This window comes from Euprymna scolopes, chromosome 44 (assembly GCF_053919585.1).
Source record: "Euprymna scolopes isolate OS-2025 chromosome 44, ASM5391958v1, whole genome shotgun sequence".
NCBI lineage: Eukaryota > Metazoa > Mollusca > Cephalopoda > Sepiida > Sepiolidae > Euprymna > Euprymna scolopes.
In genome coordinates this window covers 52,489,099-52,509,745 of record NC_136525.1, presented here as the reverse complement: position 1 = coordinate 52,509,745, position 20,647 = coordinate 52,489,099, and the positions used below count along the sequence as shown (strand labels likewise).

General features: G+C 34.6%; 1 protein-coding gene across 12 annotated transcripts in view; it reads right to left on the bottom strand.

The window, feature by feature from the left end:
• LOC145268612 (uncharacterized) overlaps positions 1 to 20,647 on the bottom strand; it is a 746,770-nt gene that overhangs the window by 644,050 nt on the left and 82,073 nt on the right. Inside the window, exon 1 of one of the 12 annotated variants that reach the window (XM_080124072.1) lies at positions 16,774 to 16,892. The exons of the other annotated variants lie outside the window; for them this stretch is intronic. The gene's annotated coding sequence lies outside the window, so the exon portion shown is untranslated. Of the gene's footprint in view, positions 1 to 16,773; positions 16,893 to 20,647 lie in introns of those variants that run through there. 12 annotated transcript variants of the gene reach the window in all.

Sequence of the window (20,647 nt, the reverse complement as noted above, 5' to 3'; positions counted from 1 at the left end):
TTTTTAAATCTATAATTCTGTCCCTTACAACAACACAATATGTTTTGTTCAGTTTCAGATGATTATTTTAAGCATATTTGTTCCCACTTCAAAACAAGGGGGGGTTTTGTAAGCAAAAAAAATATATATATAAATATCGTTTATGAAAAATAAGTACACTGTTATAAAGTTCATTCTTCTCCTAATAATCGCTGAAAATTTCGTATTGATCGGATAATTACCTGATTTTTGGTAGATTTTTAAAAAGACGGTCCGTCAAATAGTACTGACTTGCCCCCCCCCCCAGTTTTGGCGGTGCCTAAATGCCGCATATATACTCGAGAGTAAAAACAAAAAGAATATGCTGTTGTCACAGCCCTAATAATTAAGTTTTGCAAAAGGAAGTAGAAAAACAAAAAGCATCAATGTTAGGTGCATTTCGTCTCAAGAAGCCAATATCTTCAGACAGCCTAGTCTGGCCTTCAGGTAGAATCGAAACTAAAACATATAGCTCTTCAGCCTTAGTCGTTACCGTTTCAGCTTTCGTCAGATGGATAAGAAATAGTTAAAAATGAACCGACTTTAACCTATGTGTATTTGCGCATGCGTACAAGAGCCCTTAAAGTTTACTTACGCCTACCAAGTTTCATTTTTTATTTTGATGACCCATTAGCAGCTATTTTTATCGGCCAAAACCCCAGTAAAAGAACGGTCCACAAAAAAAATGCAATGATCTCTCTCACGTTGCTCCGTGACCTTGCGTCTCGGAGGAGATGCACTTTGAAAAAAAAAAAAAGAAGAAGAAGAAGAAGACAGATAAGCAGATACACAGACGTAATGAATTTTATAAATTACATTTATTTATTTAGCTTAGGAGTTCTTGACTGTTGTTAATTATTCTGAACTAATCCCTCGCCTCGTTTTTCGAATGATAATATTAAAAAAAAAAAAAAGAAGAAAAAAAGTAGCACGTTTTGTTTATCCTTCACAATAAAAACTATGACAAATTTAACTGATTCAAACTTCCTTCCCAGCATAAAGATTGGCGCCTCTCCCCCACCAAACACTGCTCTCCTCCACCCCTGCGTCAACTCAGCAGCACCCCATCCTTAAAGTTTAGTAAAATTAAAATCAATTTTACTTCCTTGTTTTTTATATGGCGGGGAGGGGGGGTAGTATTGTGATTAAAAAAAAAAGTAGAATAACCTTTTTTTTTACGTAGAAGAAAAAAAAATGTACTATGAGGGGGTGCGGGTGAGGCCTGGGAGTATTGTTTCTCACCTTTTCTCTTTTGTATGCTGACGTCCCACTTGCCCTCCCCCCCCCCCTGTTTTTTTTGTTTAGAAATCTTTTATTTATTGCTAGTCTTTGATGTCGTTTCATTTTTGTTGTTTTCGTTCTACATAATCTTTTTTTTCTCGTCTTTCTTTTTTTCGTCTTAAAAAAAAAAATGGCGGTACATGCAGTTTAATGTATCATTTTTTTTTTTTCATACGAAATTTTCACATAAGTTTTTTTTTTTTTTTTAAAGCTTTTGTTCTGTTTTTAGTTCGCCATAAATCAGTCATCGCATTTCTGCAGATTTATTATTAGCCTAGCAGGACTACCCGGTGTTGCCTGGGTAAAAAAAAAAAAAAAAAAAAAGTGTAACATATTTCTATTAAAAGTTCTATTAGGTTGGTGCAAAAATAATGTCGTCTTCTATTATATAGGTCCTGGATATGACCTTAAACTATATCCGATGGTGAAGCCCCAGTTTGTGGGCTCTAGGGAGCGTGGAGCCACCCTTTAATTGCCATTGCTCCCAGGTCCACTCTGACCCGGAGTGGTAGTACCTGTTAGGGTCCCAACTATAGATTAAATAGAAACTGACTTGAAAAAAAAAAAAACCCAACTTTTTCTTCAAAATCACTGGATTCGGCATTAAATAACCTGGAAAGGGTTGATATGCCGTAAAAAAAAAAAAAAAACAACGAACCAACCAACTATTATATAAATCTCACCTGTGTTTAAATGTATGCATTGTGAGAAATTCCACATACGGCAGCCATCTTTTCTTGTTGTCCGCCCACGCATTAGTGGTCGGCTGTCATTGGTTTAAATTTGAATGTGTCACGTGATTTGACTTGGCGCGCTTTTTGTATCTTGCTTTCCTTTTCAGTCTAACAGAAAGTCGGCAACGGGATAGACTCATCCCAGCGGTTCTCTCTAGAGAGAGCCAAGACAATTCCTTCATGGACACTAACCAGTTGGTGAACTGAGGCTACAACTCTACAAGCAGAGACAACTCATATTGCTGTATTTATCCTAATTAAGGATGACATTCAAGAAATGTTCTGCATGTTTATTTACCAAATATTGGATCTTATCTCATTTCATCTTGAGTCCGAAGGGGCTCACATATGCCTGATTATAGGCGCCATCATTCCTGCTGAGTTTACCATGACACATTCATGGATCCTTCCAAAGAAACAACGAACTAACATTCCAACAATTTGACTTGGCACCATTTTTGTATTCATGCGTTTATTTTTCAGTCTAAGAAAAAACACGGAACAGGATAGACTCAACAGCGGTTCTCTCTCTAGGGAGCCAAGACAATTCCTTCATGGACACCAGTCTGCGAATGAAGGACACATCTCTACAAGCAGAGACAACTTATTTTGCTGAATCTAGTCAAATCAAGGAGGACATTCTACAATTGTTCGGCATGTTATTATCCAAATATTGGATCTTATTTCATTTCTTCTTGAGTCCCAAAGGGCTCACATTATGCCTAATTATAGGCGCCATCCTTCCCGCCGAATTTACCATTAACATTCATGGATCCTTCCAAAGGAACAACCAACTAACATTCCAACAATAGGAATTCGAACTAAAGGCTCCATGCGTATGGAAGCAAATCGGGCCACCGTTTTGCAAAAGACTATACCAGAACCAAAGAACTTTTATTGCTGCTATTTGTGAATAAATTTTGAGTTTAAAGGTATGACTTTGTTTGTGGAATTCATTTGCTCCTGCAGGGAGGAAATTGAGTTGTGTGGGAAAGAAACTTCTTACAGTATCTTTGTATATCTGCCTAAAACTTTTGACAGAGCCGACAGATTTTCACGAGATCGGTATCGTTTTGAAACTCACCCCTTCACTTTTGAGGTCCCTAGATGACGGAAAGCCTTTTACTCTAATAGTTTCTTTTCTTGGATTTGATAGGCTTCGGGGTTCCCTCCCTGTTTCCTGCTTCTAAAACTGTACTAACCAGCAGAAGTTTAAATGTAATGTTAACACGCATCTAGCTGCTCAACTCCCCACATAGTCCCCTGCTGTAAACATGATCTAAAATAACTCCCTCTTACATCCAAGTGGCAACATATCTTGTTTGGGGTTAAAAAGAGTTGTTTTTTTTGTTTGTTTTTAATTTAGTGCTTTTTGCATTAGTGATGTTTTAAACCAACGCATTTCAGGTAAACACATTATTACTTATGTTTCATGGCAAAGTTGGTATAAATTTAAAAAATTATGAAAAATAATCCAGTAGATAAATAATTACAAGTAAAAAATAAAATTTATCATATTTATTTATTTATTACTAGTAGGGGTACCTGGCGTAGCCCGGGTGGAGAAGGTTGGTGTACTAAGGATATTGAGCAACCCCCAGCCCCTAAAAAAAAAAAAAAAAAAAAAAAAAAAACTAAACTTTTCTTTAATCAAAATAGCATCGAATGCTCGTGCGACTGCAAAGAAAAAGAAAAAAAAAATAGCCACAGTAGGCAGGCTTGAACCTGCAATGCAAAAAAGGCAAATGTAAAAAACGAAAAAAAAGCTAACGCGCTAGCTGTCACAACCACGACGACAGATGACGTCATGAAATAATATTGAGATTGCTGGGCGTATAACTTGCAAGAATGTTGACACAAAAAGTGATCCTTTTTTTTTTTACATAGGCGTCACCACTTATCAAGGCCGATAGGCCACCCAAGGATAAGGGTTAAAGAGTGTACAGTAGTCAGAAGGACAATATAGTAATCGATAGTAATGGAAGTTTGGTAAATTTGTTAACTTAAGTGGAACGGCTCATCAGAAACTTGCTCACGTTGGACTTGAAGACAACCATATTATAGACGGCTGGAAAGCAGGAAAACGGAAGACAATTCCACAGGCGTGCAGTTCTAAGAAAGAAGCTTTGATCATGGAATCTATGTTTAGGTTTAGGCACAGATAAAGAGTGGGGAGAATTATTGATAGTGTTTTCAGCTAGTTGAGTGTTTCTTGCAAGAAACTGCCCAGTTCACTCAGAATCAATTTTATGTGTCAATTTTTACATATTTTTCGTCCGAGAGGTAGATCTTTCTAACGATACCAATTTTGTCATGGTCCGATGTATCTGTCAAAAGATTTGGCAGACATACAAACTAACACAGGCACACACGCACACAAAAACTAACACATTTTTCATTTTATATATTAGACTAGCGGGGGGTACCCGGCGTTGCCCGGGTGTGAAGAGGTGCTATCGTAAGGTTATTAAGCAACCCAAGCCTAAAAAAAAAATGTTTCAATCGAGCGAGTACTTGTGAAAGTGAAAATAAAAAATTAAAAATTAACCAACCCACTAAAAAAATAAATAGCAGCGAGTGCACATGTGAATGCAAAAAAAAAAAATAATAATAAAAGAAAATTAGCTGCAATAACTAGGCTCGAACCTGTAATGCTAAGAGAAAAAGGAGGTGAAAAAAAAGCCGACGGTTTAGCTGTTGTGCCCACGGCGACTTATGCCATTTCATGTGTTCAAAATAAGCTCAGTTATTACAAAGCGTTCGATGATTTTGCAAAAATGTTGACGCAAAAACTGACCCCTCCTTGGAGAAAAAAAAAAAAAAAAAAAAATCACCCAGTTCACGATGAAAGAATTAATGTTTTAGGCCAATTTTTGGATATTTGTCGTCCGACAGATGGGCCTCCCAGACGATACCTATTTTGTCAGTGTTCGTATTGTGTGTTGAAAGTTTTTTTGCAGACATACAAACATACGCACATTTTGCCTAATATTTATATATATATATATATATATATATATATATATATATATATAGAGAGAGAGAGAGAGAGAGAGAGAGAGAGAGATTATTCTTTCTTTTTTTTTTTTTCATGCAAATTAATTTATTCTCACCTGGACACATCTGTTGATTAACGGTAATTAGAAAACGGTCTCATTCAAGGTGATCGATATATATATATATATATATATATATATATATATATATATATAATCCGAAGAAAAAAATAAAAGTAATTGTTGTGTTGGCACCTCTACAGATTCTGACGACAGACTATTCCAGACGTCACTTCCCGTAACCAGTTTCTGTGATCGAGCAATCTGGACCCGAGACTCGGAGGGGTCCTCCTTTCAGTTGAGCGAAGTCTCACTCAACCTTGTCTGTTAATATATATTTCATTTTAGTGTTTCGAAGCCTTTTGGTTTTCTTTCAATATTTAAACCACAACGATAATAATTTTTTTTTTAAGTCGCCCCCAGACAGTACATGAAGCCACTTGATGCATAAATAGAAGGAAAACAGTCAGTAGGAAGAGGACTGTACAAGCCTGCAATTAAAATCATGGAGGTATTGGATTAAAAAATGCAACAATGATATTTTTATGACAATCACTCCAGACAAGGCATGAAGCCACTTAATGTAAGGAGCTAACAAGAATAAAACAAGCCAAGTTAGCAGTATCCTTCTCCATGAGAGCAAAATTTGCTTTCACCATGACTAATGTTTATGCAAAATTTTTTAAAAGATCCAAGGTGTGGTTATTGAGAAAAGTGTGAACAAATGAACGGATGAAGGATTTGGGGGGACAATTTTAACCCTATAATGCCCCTCACCCCGGAGATGGGGGCAACCAGAGTTATCCCGGAAAATCCGTTCTGGGAAAAATTTACTTTCACCATGACTAATGTTTGTGTAAAATTTCAAAAGAAAAAAAAAATCCAAAGTGTGGTTATTAAGAAAAGTGCGAACGAGAATGAATTACTAGGTCCAATTTCTCCTTTGTTGGGAGGAGGGACCAAAATATAATCATTGTTTTTTTTTTTTGTTTTTTTGTTTTTTTTACACAGTGATCATCACTTATCAAGGCCCGGAAGCCACTCAGGGATACGGGTTATTTTTTTTTTTTTTTTTTTTTTTTATTTTTTACTTAAGACAGATGGTGATTAGCCGCAGTTTCGAAAAGACCAAGTCTATACGTAGAAGGAAAACAGTGAGCAGGAAGAGAGTTCCACCAGTTCTTGGAAAGAAGCGACTGGAATAAGAAACTGTATTACAATGAGGCATTATAACAGCGAATCGATGAAGACCACTAGACCAACGAGTCAAACGAGCTGGAACAAAGGAAGCAGGAAATAGACTAGACAATTCTGACAAAGACATGTCAAATAAAAGTGATTCGCCAGCCCAAATAGGGCAACAATACTTCATATGTGGACTGAAAACTACTTAATACATTAAGACCGCCATCATACAAAACCTTTTCTTTGCTGATGACTGTGTCCTCAATGCCAACACAGAGCCAAACATATGCAATATATTGTTGATCGTTTTTCTACAGCATGCAACAATTTCGGTCTGACAATTAATCTAACGAAGATCGAAGTAATGTACCAGTTTGCTCCTAGAAAAAAAAAATGTATGTTAAACCTCAGAACTCAATTCGTGGAACCAACCTAAAAGCTGTGGACAAGTTCACTTACTTAGGCACTATTCTTTCAAAGTTAGTCACACATAGACGATAAAGTCGATTGCAGGATAGCCAAGGCTAATGCTGACTTTGGACGCCTCAGAACCACTGTGTGGGAGCGTAGAGGAATTCGGCTGCAGACCAAACTCCAAATATACAGAGCTGTAACTCTTACCATCCTCATGCATGCTTGTGAAACTTGGACGTTATATGCCAGACATGCCAAGAAGCTGAACCATTTCCATATGACCTGCCTCCATTCGTAGATTGTTGAAAATCAAGTGACAAGACACAGAGGTTTTAGCCGGTCAAACCTAACAGTACGGATCATGTTACAGCAGTGGCAGGTGCGTGTGGAGGTCATATATGCCACCTGCCTGATTCAAGGCTCCCAAAATAGCTTTTTTATGGCAAACTGTCCAAAGCCGATTCTAACTAACCAAGTAATTTTTTTTTTACTTCTTGAAATCAGTACTATATATTAAGTACAATAGGTACAATATAATATTCAATACTATATATTAAGTACAATATAATATTCAATACTATGTATTAGGTACAATATAATATGCAATACTATATATTAGGTACAAAATAATATTCAATACTATATATTAGGTACAAAATAATATTCAATACTATATATTAGGTACAATATAATAATCAATACTATATATTGGTACAATATAATATTTAATAGAAAATTGGCCCTGTAGTAATAAATACGAAATCTGCATGAATTAAAATATATTTAAGCGTATTTTAAAACCGGCAAGGTCACCCCATCCCCACCCCTGTTAGTAAATAGATAAAAAAAAAAAATAATCTTAATCATTTATGACGGCTGGTTGTTTTTGTTTTACGGCATATCAACCCTTTTCAGGTCATTTAATGCCAAATCCAAAGATTTTGTAGAAAAAAAAATATATTTGCTTTCTTCAAGTCGGTTTCTATTTAACCCATAGTTGGGACCTTAACAGTTACTACCACTTCGAGTCAGAGTGGACCTGGGAGCAATGGCAGTTAGAGGGTGGCTTCACACTCCCCAAAGCCCGCAAGCTGGGGTCTCACCATCGGATATAGTTAAAGTTCATATCCAGGACCTATTTATGAGGGAATAACTAGTCTTATAATGTTGAGAATTTGGGGTAAAATTGCTCTTTAGGAGCATCGCGCTAAGGAAAATGTTTTCAAGGAGTACTTTTGATATTGACCTACCAATCCATGAGGCCTAGGTGTGTGGGTGCGTGTGTGAAGGTCAATCTTAATATTTTAAATTCCACACATATGTACAGTCGACACAAATGGCCTCCAGGGTATCTTGGTGACTGCTTATAAGACTAGATAAGATTAAGATAGACAAAGGACAACCAACGACCTCAATTCCTCACTTTTAATGACCTTGTGCCTAATTTGTTAGAATTATATTTCATATTTCGGACATTTATTAATATAAATATCTATACTCCTTTAGATTTAGGTTTCTTTGTGTATTAATATATTAAAAACCTTTTTCCCTAGTATTTATTTGCTTCCCCTCAAAAGCAAAATGTGACACAAGGTCGTTTTTCATGTGGGGTTAAACCAGCTCCCCGAAAAGAAGGTAAAAGAGGCACTCTGGTAGGGACCAATAATAATAATTGTTTCAGTATAGAAGGTTTCCCCTCCATTGAGCGAGATAAATTATCTTAAGAGTAGCATCGGACAGATACTACACTTTGATCTTGGCCTGAAATTATTAAAACGAATATAATATACTCAGTCATGGATATGCTGGCGACTACAGGAAGTTTAACTAATTTGTATTGTCCTTTGAAAACGGGTGTTAATTACTCATTAATTATTTTTATAGTATCTTATTAGATAATTGTCTCAGTATAGAAGATTTTCCCCTTCACTGACCGAGGCAAATTAACTTAAGTGTCGCACTGGAACAGATACTACACTTTGAGATATTAAATCCTTTGTTCAGGCAAAAATTTACAAAAAACTTAGGCACAAGGTCAACTTAAAAGGGGGGAATGTGGGAGTCGTTGGTCATCGTTGTCACTCCAGAACTAAAGAAAAGTTTTTCTTAGCTAGTCTCTTTCACCATAATACCGCATTCACCCTTTCGTACTCGGGGACGTCCTACTTAGAATCCAATTGTTTAAAACATTTTTTATTAGCGTGTAAAAACAAAAAAGATGATCTGGGCCCGAAGGCCAAGGACAACAGAAAAAAAGGTAAGCCTTTTCCCTATTTATTTAAAAAGAAAATACGACTTTGTTATATATGGGTCGTGGAATTGCAGTCACTAGCAAAAAATCTAGCTAATTTGCATATTCTTTTTAATATTCATTTTAATTAATTCCTTATTAGTTTTTTCGGTTTTCATATGAGATGATCATCTTCAGTTAAGTATTACGTGAATTTATATTCATACAGATATTCTACATGGTTTATATTTGCGTGATATTTATTTAAAAAGGTTATAATAAACACAAACCTCTTTCTATATATATTTATGTATGCGTATATATACATTTGGTTCACTGATTAAGTCGGACTTGGACCTTAGAATTGTTTTAAAATAATGTTGCCTACCAAACTTCTGTCAGTTTTTGGTTTACACACATGAAACTTAATATATAGGATACTCGAACCCATGCAAAACTTTATATTTGGGTTTTAACCGGGGAAAATCGGAGCAAAACTATGAAAATTAAAGAAATGGGATTTGCAAGGTGAAGGTTGAACAACGGCATTACGAATACGCATGTGTAAATGTAGTAGCTATAGGTTTAAGTTTTAATTTTTAGCGTTGCAGCAAACATGTCTTCATCGCTCAGGCATTAACGTCAAAGCAAAAAGTAAATTGTAAGCTAAACGTTTTGGTTTCAATTCTCGGTGGTGGCGCATAAGTTTTTTTTTTTTTTAACTTTTAAAATCATTATTATATCATATATATATATATATATATATATATATATATATATATATATATATATATATATATTCAATACAATATATTGGGCCCAATATAATATAATAATAAATACGAAATCTGCATTAATCAAAATATCATATTTAAGCGCATTTTACGACCGGACAACGCCGCGCGGCCCGCAAGTAAATAAATAAATGATAATGGCTTTCAACTGCCTCCAACCTCGAAAGCCGTTCTTAATATGGGGAGGTTGCGGGTGTTTATACTACGCTCGGGCACGTAGTAATTACTTCTTTTCGGAAATAATCATTATCTAGTTTAATTTTTTTATTTTATGCTTCGGTCATAGTTTAAAAGACTGATTTTTCCCTGATTCTAACGGCAGGTGCCCGAAACAAAAAAAAAAAAAAATGGCGTCTCCATTTACGGCGATAAACTGTAGTAGTACCTTATTTTTTCACGATTATCTGTAACAACATGTTAAATGTGCAGATATTAAGCGTAAAAATACATTGTACAAAGGGGGGGGTGATCTCTCAAAATCAATAAATAGGGTTTGTGTTAATATAGTATATCAAATATACACATAGATTTAAAAAAAAACTGGTCAAAAATCAAATATATAACAAATAAAAGGTATTTTTTAGATTAGGTCCACCTCCACAATTTTCTTTTAAATGACACCTTCTTTAAGTTTTCGACTATGCTGAATACGAAAATCGCATTGACATTTTGCAGAAATAAGTAGTCATCGAGATATAAAAAGTTGTATTATGCATTGTATTCTTTGGCGACCATCTTTTTTTACGCGCGTGCAGTGTCAGTCATAGATGAGTAGATTTGTTTATGGTGCGCGCACGCGCGTAAAAAAGATGGCCGCCAAAGAATACAATGCATAATACAACTTTTTATATCTCGATAACTACGTATTTCTGCAAAATTTCAATGCGATTTTCGTATTCAGCATAGTCGAAAACCTATAAAAGTCGTCATTTAAAAGAAAATTGTGGAGGTGAACCTGAACCTTATCTGAAATTTACCCAAATAAATGTTAGTTATTTAAAGTTAAGGTAAGTAACTCTTCTACCTATCTGCAAGCTTTTAGTGATTTTACTCACTTTAAAATGTGGAATCATTCGAAAATCATAGTGTTTATCGGTATATTTGAAAAAGAAAAATGGCGGCGTGCTCGCTGTTGAATACGTTAAGCTTGGGAAAATGAGATCAAACTAAATAATTATACAAAATACTGTTAGAAACTCGCTCAATATATGTTACCGTGACATAGGCGAACATATATTCGATGAGTTTCTCTGAATTTGAAATCTTTTTTATTTTCTTTTTTTGCCAAGTTGTTTACATGTAATCGCCTAAAAAGTTATTAGCTATTTTGGAGACGAGTGAGTGATGGATAATCGATTTACTAGGACTTTGCATTAGAAACTGAGCAACCCCTACAAATATTAAAATTATTGACATTTTTTATAGTCTAGTAGACTAGTAGTGTCCCTTTGATAATCCGCTGAAAAAAAAAAAATGAACAAAAAAAAAAAAAAGAAAAAACAGAGGTGGGTGCAAGAATTTTCAGATCCGCCAATATTTTTTATTATACAAATTTTGATATTTTTTACGACCTACCCCAATGTAGTATAAACACCCCCAACCACCCCATGTTAAGAATGGCTTTCGGAATAAACAACCCCCTCCCCAACCTCTCCATGTTAAGAACGGCTTCCGAGGTTGGGGGTGTTTATTCCGAAGACCGTTCTTAACATGGGAGGTTGACGGTGTTTATAACACGCTCTGCCGAGTGCTGCGTGCGCCGCACGTCGTAAAAATTTAGCCAAATTTTAATAGGTTGAATAATTCTGGATTGGCCCTATGGTTACAAGAAGACCCCTAAAGAGGTTAAAAAAATAAAATTTCAAAATAAAATTAATAAAAAAAAACGTATAACATACCGATTTCGACAAACATATTGAACGGAATCATTTGTAATCATTTCCTGATTGTATTTTTTCACGTGATTTGTTGTTAGTGTAAGAAGACCAAAAATAAGAACGCGTTCCCGTTATTAACATTTAAAAAAGAAGAAAAAAAAAAGTATAACGAAATGTTATTTTTTTAATAATGAAAATGTTTAAAATTGTGAGTCATTGTTTAGTTTTAATGCCGCTAAGTTCGACTGACGACATATTCGCAAGGTGCGTGTGAATGGATGGGGAGTGAACTCCGATGAGACAGGGGGTGAGGGGTGAGGTTGGACTCGTTCTGAACGAAGCGCGCGACTTGCCGGCTTATTCGGATGTAAATTGAGTCGAGGTTTATTTATTTAAGGTCAAAGTCTTTCTTTTTCTGAGGTGAGAGAAAGAAACGGTTGAGAGGGGGGAGGAAAGCGGGTGAACGAGGCGTTAAGAAATTAAAAAGGGGTGGAGGGGAACAAAAAAGACAGAAAAAGGAGGAAATGGAGGAGGAGGAGAAAGAGGAGGAGGAAATGGAAGAGAAAGAGGAGGAGGAGGAGAAAGAGGAGGAGGAAATGGAAGAGAAAGAGGAGGAGGAGGAGAAAGAGGAGGAGGAAATGGAAGAGAAAGAGGAGGAGGAGGAGAAAGAGGAGGAGGAAATGGAAGAGAAAGAGGAGGAGGAAACTTATCGAAAAAAATCAATTCATGTAACTTGATTATGTAATAGAGCTGACATTTATTCAATGTAGCCGCCTTCAGCCTCAATCACCGCCTTGATGTGGGTCCAGAACCGGGAGCATGACTATGCCACAAGCACTGGCAGGAGACTTGGCGGATGGTGGCGACCAGGCTGGCTTTGGTGTTGTACGAGGTCATGTTAGTGATGTTCTCGACATATGACCAAATGAAGTAGTGCAGCGAGTTCAGGTTGGGCGAGGAGCGGAACCAGTGAGAGACGAGTAGAAAGTCGTAGCAGCACTCCTTCTGAAGCCAAGCCAAGCCTGGGTCTTTTTGGACTCGTGGACCAGAGTCGAATCCTGCTGCCACACACAGAGTCTGCCAGCGGCCACCTGATTGCACCAGGGGATCACCACACTCTTCAGCACATCCAGGTACACTTTGGTGTTGACTCTCAACCCGACTTCGAAAATGTGAGATGGCATGATGTGGCACTCATTCAAAAGACCATAACTGTGGCCGGAAACTGTTTTCATCACCCTGGGCATGTTCCTGTTATTTGTGGCAATCCAGCGATGCATTTTAAGAGTGCTGGCAATGGTTCTATTGGCATAACTTGAATCGGTAGAGAGCATGAGTTGTACAGCGGCGCATCTCTGATCTCGCTTGTTGAACATTGTGTCACTTTCAGACATGATAGAATGCTCCTATCGCTCTTGTGATCTGTACACAGCTGGCCAACTAGTAGATGGTCTGCAACAACGACATAAGTAGTTATTTATTTATTTATTTTTTAATGAAAAAAGGAGGATGGACCTATAATTTTTTGTTTTAATGAAAAAAGGAGGATGGACCTATAATTTTATTTTTTTTTAATGAAAAAAGGAGGATGGACCTATAATTTTTTTTTTTTTTTTTTTAATGAAAAAAGGAGGATGGACCTATAATTTTTATTTTTTTTTTAATGAAAAAGGAGGATGGACCTATATTTTTTTTTTTTAATGAAAAAAGGAGGATGGACCTATAATTTTTTTTTTTTTAATGAAAAAAGGAGGATGGACCTATAAATTTTTTTTTTTTTTTTAATGAAAAAGGAGGATGAACCTATATATATTTATTTTTTTTAAATGAAAATGAAGGATGGACCTATATATATATATATATATATATATATATATATATATAAGTAGATTTTTGGTACAGCAAAATGGAAGGAGAAATTTCAGAGGAAACATAATTTAATTAAATACCAAAAAAAAAACACAAGAAATGGGCAGGTGAAATTATTAAAATATCCTTAAGGCCTTATCGTCTGACCCTCTAAGAGGAAACGTCAGAATGATAAATTAAAAACTAAGAAACGAATGAGGGAAGAAGGGAATTTTTGGTTTCAGTTGGAAGAACAGTGAAAAAAAAAAAAAAAAAAAAAAAAAAAATCTCACTGTTCAGGTGGTTTTAAATCAATGAATATCTCCAACTGATGTTTCAGAATCTTTTGTCTACACAGGCTAGGTCGAGAGTTGTTAATAACTAACGCCTCAATAATATTGAGATGATAGTTCGACCTCGCACTGTATAAAACAGAAAACCACCCATCGGAATATTGCTCAGAACACCTATTTATACTCAACAGGTGATTCCCAATGGCGGACTCATGAGCTTGGGAGAGAACATCCGGGCACTCCCAAGCTCATGAGTCCGCCATTGGGAATCACCTGTTGAGTATAAATAGGTGTTCTGAGCAATATTCCGATGCATTATTATAGAGACAATTCTCCATTGATTATTATATTAAACCTTATATATATCAGTGGGATCAAAACATATGATCTGGGTGCCACCAGCTAAAATCGAAACCAAAACATACAACTCTCCACTCTCATTCCTTAGCCTCTGAGCCACACCCATATGCATATAAGTTCCTAACAATGTTTGGTATAATTCTTTAGTTTGAATTCATTTTCTCAAACTTAACATATTCAACAGAGACCTCACCGCCATTTGTTAGTTTTTTTTTTTTGTTTTTGTTTTTCCCAAATATATCGATAAACACTGATTTTCAAACGGAATAAACATTTTACAAAGATTTTCGAAAAAAAAAAAAAGAAATAAATAATTTTAGATTTTTTAAAAGATATTAGCAAAAAAAAAAAAAAATTTATGAAGATTTTTAGCAAAAGAAAAATTTCTATTGTTTGTTTGTTTTTACAAAGATTATTGAAAAGAAACAAAAAATTAAAAAAGTATTTTGTTTTTTGAAAACTTTTAACAAAAACAAAATAAAAAGCATGCCAGTCCGTCAAAATTAAAATCAGTTGCTTTTTGTTGTTCTTGATATAAGAATCCCAGGTTGCTTGAATGATATCGCATGAATAGAGAATCCGCAGAAGCCATTTGTCGTGCTTTTAGGACGATGAATCAGAATCGGAAACAGAAAAATCGTGCTTTAATTTGTTGTGCCTTAGTTTGTTGTGCCTTAGTTTGTTGTGCCTTAATTTGCTGTTCTTAATTTTGTTGTGCCTAAATTTGTTATTAATTAATTTGTTGTGCTTTAATAATTTGTTCTTAAATTTTTTTGTGCCTTTATTTGTTGTGTCTTAATTTGTTGTTCTTTAATTTGCCGTGCCTTAATTTCTTGTGCCTTTATTTGTTGTTCCTTGATTTGTTGTGTCTTAATTTCTTGTGTGTCTTAATTTTTTGTGCCTTAATTTGTTGTTCTTTAATTTATTGTGCCTTAATTTGTCGTGTTTAATTTGTTGTGCCTTAATTTGTTGTTCTTTAATTTGTAGTGTCTTAAATTGTTTTGCCTAAATTTGTAGTGGCCTTATTTGTTATGTCTTAGTTTGTCGTGCCTTAATTTTTTGTGCCTTAGTTTGTCATGTCTCAGTTTGTCATGCATTAATTTGTTGTGCCTTAATTTGGTGTGTCTTAGTTTGTTGTCTTAATTTGTTGTACCTTAGTTTTTTGTGCCTTAGTTTGTCATGTCTTAATTTGTCATGCCTTAATTTGAAGTGCACGCCTGTGGAACTCTCTTCCGTTTGCCTGTTTCCCACCTGACTACAACTTGGATGTCTTCAAGACCAACATAAACAAACTCCTGACAAACCGCCCCCTTAAGTAAGACACTCTATCAAAACCCCCAACACTAATGATTACTACAATACTATCTTATTGATTACTGTACACGCAATAACCCTTATCCCTGAGTGGCAGATTGTAAATTATTTGATCAGGTGATCCTATTTATTAAAACAGAGAATAGAAAGTGATAACATACCACAGACATTAAATTATTGTATGGATATGTTAATTTAATGTTGGTGATGCGTTATCACCTTTTCTCCTTCTTTTTAATAAATAGGATCTCCCGATCACTAAAGATACTATGCAAAATTTAAAAAACGGGGACATGGAGGCTGTATGTGAAAATAAAGTATACCTTCTAAATCTTCTGCTTAGGATCCAAGGGTAGTATCTGTTCTGTCTAAAGATGGTATTATGCTATTGTGGGGTTTCCGTTTGTGCCAAGTGTCCATACAATGGAAATATGTCACTTAACTGTCCCCACTCTTTATCTGTGCCTAAATCAAAACGTAGATTCCATGAACAAAGCTTCCTTCTTAGAAGTGCACGCCTGTGGAACTCTCTTCCGTTTGCCTGTTTCCTACCTGACTACAACTTGGATGTCTTCAAGTCCAACATAAACAAATTCCTGATGAACCGCCCCCTTAAGTAAGACACTTTATCAAATCTAATCAATACTAATGATTACCACGATACTATCTCATTGATTACTGTACGACATGAAACTGGAATCTTAAAAAGGTATCAATCATACCAGTCGTTATAGGAGAAACCGGGTTAATGAAAAAGAATGTCAAAACTATTTGGCAAATATACCCGGTGAACCAAGTGCAAGAGAAATACAAATAATAGCACTTAAAGGGACAGTTAGAATCTTAAAACGATCTCTCTGTTGGAGTAACTAAACTAATGGGAGAATGTTTGGCATCCAGTAGAATTCCCCATCCACAGGGAAAACAAAGTGATAAATGCTCGTCTGAGCTCCATTCTCTGGTCCCCCCTCGCCAATCTTTTTAAAAAAGCACCCGACTAGCTGAAACCATCGTCAATAATTTTCCCCACTCCCTATCTGTGCCTAAATCAAAACGTAGATTCCATACTATCTCATTGATTACTGTACACGCAATAACCCTTATCCCTGAGTGGATTCCCGGCCTTGATAAGTGGTGACCTTCATGTAAAAAAAAAAAAAAAAAAATGTCACAGACTTCTATAAGGATACTGGAGATAAACCGTAATAACCATGTATATTCTGACTCTACATTAACCAGATTACTTAGATAAATATTTTTATGGTTTTAACAAAAGGGTTACAATAATAGTGCGGGTCTCCATTCGCGTTAAACGTTCACATGAATGAAATGATGTCATTTTTGGGCCGTATGTGAAACTAAAATATACCTTCTTGGTCTTCAGGCTGGGATCCAAGGGTAGTATCTGTTCTGTCTAAAGATGGTGTAATGATATCATGGGGTTTTGTTCACGCCGGCTGGCCGGAAATACTTCACAGACTCCTATAAGGACATTGGAGATAAACTGTAATAAACAAAATTTTAAAATGAGGGGGGGGCTGTATGTGAAAATATACCTTCTAAATCTTCTAGCTAGGGTCCAAGGGTAGTATCTGTTCTGTCTAAAAATGGTATAATGATATTATGGGGTTTCCGTTTGTGCCAAGAGCGTCCATACACTGGAAATATATCACAGACTTCTATAAGGATACTGGAGATAAACCGTAATAACCAGATGTATTCTGACACTACATTAACCAGATTACTTAGATAAATACTTTTGCAGTTTTAACAAAAGGGCTACGATAATATCGTGGGGTCATTGAACGTCCACAGAATGTTCAGCAGCAATATGAAAAAGCCACTGTGAAATTTCCACGGGTTTCATAATTCTATATAAATAAATCAGTAGATGTATATGTGTGGAAATATTTAACCGATAAACTCTTAAATTACTCGCCACATAACACTGAAATTAACAGGAAATATAAATCATACACCAATGATCGTTTTTAAAAGGTAAAATCTTTGTTTGGATGGATAAATAACGCGTACAGAAGTCGGCAAGTTGGAATACAAAATGTTCATTTCAACTTGCCAACATATTTCTATTAGTTATACGCATGCGCAAGTTCATTAATTATCTAGAAGTGGTCGCATTTTAAATCTTTATCTGTCGAGTTATCTTAAATATCTAAAAAATGTTTTTGTTTCGATTCTAGCTGACGGCACCAAAGTCATTTTTGGTTTAAACTTTGGAAATCAGTACTATATAACATTCGATAGAGAATTGATTCTGCAAGAATTGAAATATATTTAAGGGTATTTTACGACCTGCAAGATCACCCCCACCCCTCATGCTAGTATAAGTTAAAAAAAATAAATAAATCAATGATAAATAATAATGGAATTGCGTCCAATATTATTCAAATGTTTAATCTATATAATTATAAAATTGTGCATCTTGCTTGCTTGAATCTTGTCTTCGGCGATCGGGTGATACCATCTTTTAAAACAGAAATGACAGGTGAATTTATACATAAATATATGCATACATTTGCGGTTTGTTTTACTATACACATAGATCCGAAAAAGTTGTCAAAAACAAATGTTACCAAAGGTAAGATAAGTTACTTTTCTACCTAACTGGATAAGTTTTTAGTGTTTTTATTTGATGTAAAATGTTTATTCCGTTTGAAAATCAGTGTTTATCGATATATTTGGGAAAAAAAAAAAAAAAAAAAAACTAACAAATGGCGGTGAGGTCTCTGTTGAATATGTTAAGTTTGAGAAAATGAATTCAAACTAAAGAATTATACCAAACATTGTTAGGAACTTATATGCATATGGGTGTGGCTCAGAGGCTAAGGAATGAGAGTGGAGAGTTGTATGTTTTGGTTTCGATTTTAGCTGGTGGCACCCAGGTCATATGTTTTGATCCCACTGATATATATAAGGTTTAATATAATAATCAATGGAGAATTGTCTCTATAATAATGCATACATAATCTGTATGAATCAAAATACCATATTTAAGCGTATCTTACGACCGGGCAACGCCGGGCGGACAGCTAGTATTACACACACACACACACGCATAGACACACATAGACATAATGAGAAGCTTCAAGTAAATTCCACTGTATCAACTGTTACCAGCATCAGGTAAGCTATTAACTTACATCTCATTTCTCATCAGGTATTCAAACTCATTTGAAATAAATACAACAAAAAAAGAGGAGAAAAAGAAAAGAAAAAAAGAAAAAAAAGAGTAAAAGAAAGAGGAAAAAAGAGAAAAAAAAGAGGAACAAAGAGAAAAAAAGAGGAACAAAGAGAAAAAAAGAGGAACAAAGAGAAAAAAAGGAGAAAAAAAGGAGAAAAAAGGAGAAAAAAAGGAGAAAAAAGGAGAAAAAAAGGAGAAAAAAGGAGGAAAAAAGGAGAAAAGAGGAGAAAAAAGGAGGAAAAAAGGAGAAAAGAGGAGAGAGGGGAAAAGAGGAGAAAAGAGAAAAAAGGAGAAAGGAGAAAAAAAGGAGAAAAAAGACAAAGATAAAAAAGACAAAAAGACAAAAAAAGACAAAAAAGAGAAAAAAGAGAAAAAAAGAGAAAAAAAGAGAAAAGAAAAAAGAGAAAGAAAAAAAGAGAAAGAAAAAGAGAAAGAAAAAAAGAAAAAAGAGAAAGAAAAAAAGAGAAAGAAAAAAGAGAAAGAAAAAAGAGAAAGAAAAAAGAGAAAGAAAAAAGAGAAAGAAAAAAGAGAAAAAGAGAAAGAAAAAAGAGAAAAAGAGAAAGAAAAAAAGAGAAAGAAAAAAAAGAGAAAGAAAAAAAGAGAAAGAAAAAAAGAGAAATAAAAAAAGAGAAAGAAAAAAAGAGAAAGAAAAAAGAGAAAGAAAAAAGAGAAAGAAAAAAGAGAAAGAAAAAAGAGAAAGAAAAAAAGAGAAAAAGAAAAAGAGAAAAAGAAAAAGAGAAAAAAGATAAAGAAAAAAAAGAGAAAAAAAAAAGAGAAAGAAAAAAAGAGAAAGAAAAAAAGAGAAAGAAAAAAAGAGAAAAAGAAAAAAGAGAAAAAAGATAAAGAAAAAAAGAGAAAAAAGAGAAAGAAAAAAGAAAAAAGAAAAAGAAAAAAAGAAAAAGAGAAAAAGAAAAAAAGAAAAAGAGAAAAAAAGAGAAAGAAAAAAAAAAAAGAGAAAGGAAAAAAAAAAAGAGAAAGGAAAAAAAGAAAAAAGAGAAAGGAAAAGAAAAAAGAGAAAGGAAAAAAGAAAAAAGAGAAAGAAAAAAAAAGAAAAAAAGAAAAAAAAAGAAAAAAGAGAAAGAAAAAAAAGAAAAAAGAGAAAGAAAAAAAAAGAAAAAGAGAAAAAAAAGAAAGAAAAAAGAAAAAAAGAAAAAAAAAGAAAAAAGAGAAAGAAAAAAAAGAAAAAAAAGAGAAAGAAAAAAAAACTTGATTTGTCTATTTTTTAATCTCACGCTATTTATAAACTTGGTGGAATGCGCCACAGCACAACTCCGTCGTCGCCACTATCATCCATCAAGCTACCAACTTCGACACACTGGCACAAAATAATCGTCTTATGATGTCTACATAGCATTTATATGTGAAGAAAATATTTTTAACAAAAAAAAAAGTACTTGTGCAAAAAAGGGACCGTGTTACCGCCGAAATATGATCTCCCATAACAAGGAGATGCAGTTGGAAATTTCCACAATTAAATTAAGGTTTCTATTTAGAGCACAACTAAACCGTGATACTTGACTTTTGCATTTTCAACTTTAATTTAAGTCGTTAGGTATAAATAATTTTATCAAATCAACAGTAGATTCCCTACAGTGCAATATAGACTACAGTGTATTGTGGATTAATTCACTGCCAGGAGGCATGTGAAGCTCCCCCACCTCCTGGGGCACCACAATGAGACGCTGATTAGAGCAGGCAATCAATCGATTTGATTGACAAATAGGCGATTTAACCGATTTCGATGACAACAGTATTGGAAATATGAAACATACGCTGATCCTCATTCAATCCCGGGCAACGTCGACACTTCTTGCTAGTATATATATATATATATATATATATATATATATATATATATATAGTGAGAGAGAGAGAGACACAGAGAGAGAGAGAGAGAGAGAGAGAGAGAGAGTCTAAAGAAGCTCTGAATAAAAAACAATGCAAAAATAAAAATAAAGAATGCAGTTTAAATTCCCGGAAGAAAAAAAAATTATTTTAACCTATCGCAGACTTAGCATCTACATAATCCGACTTCTAAAAG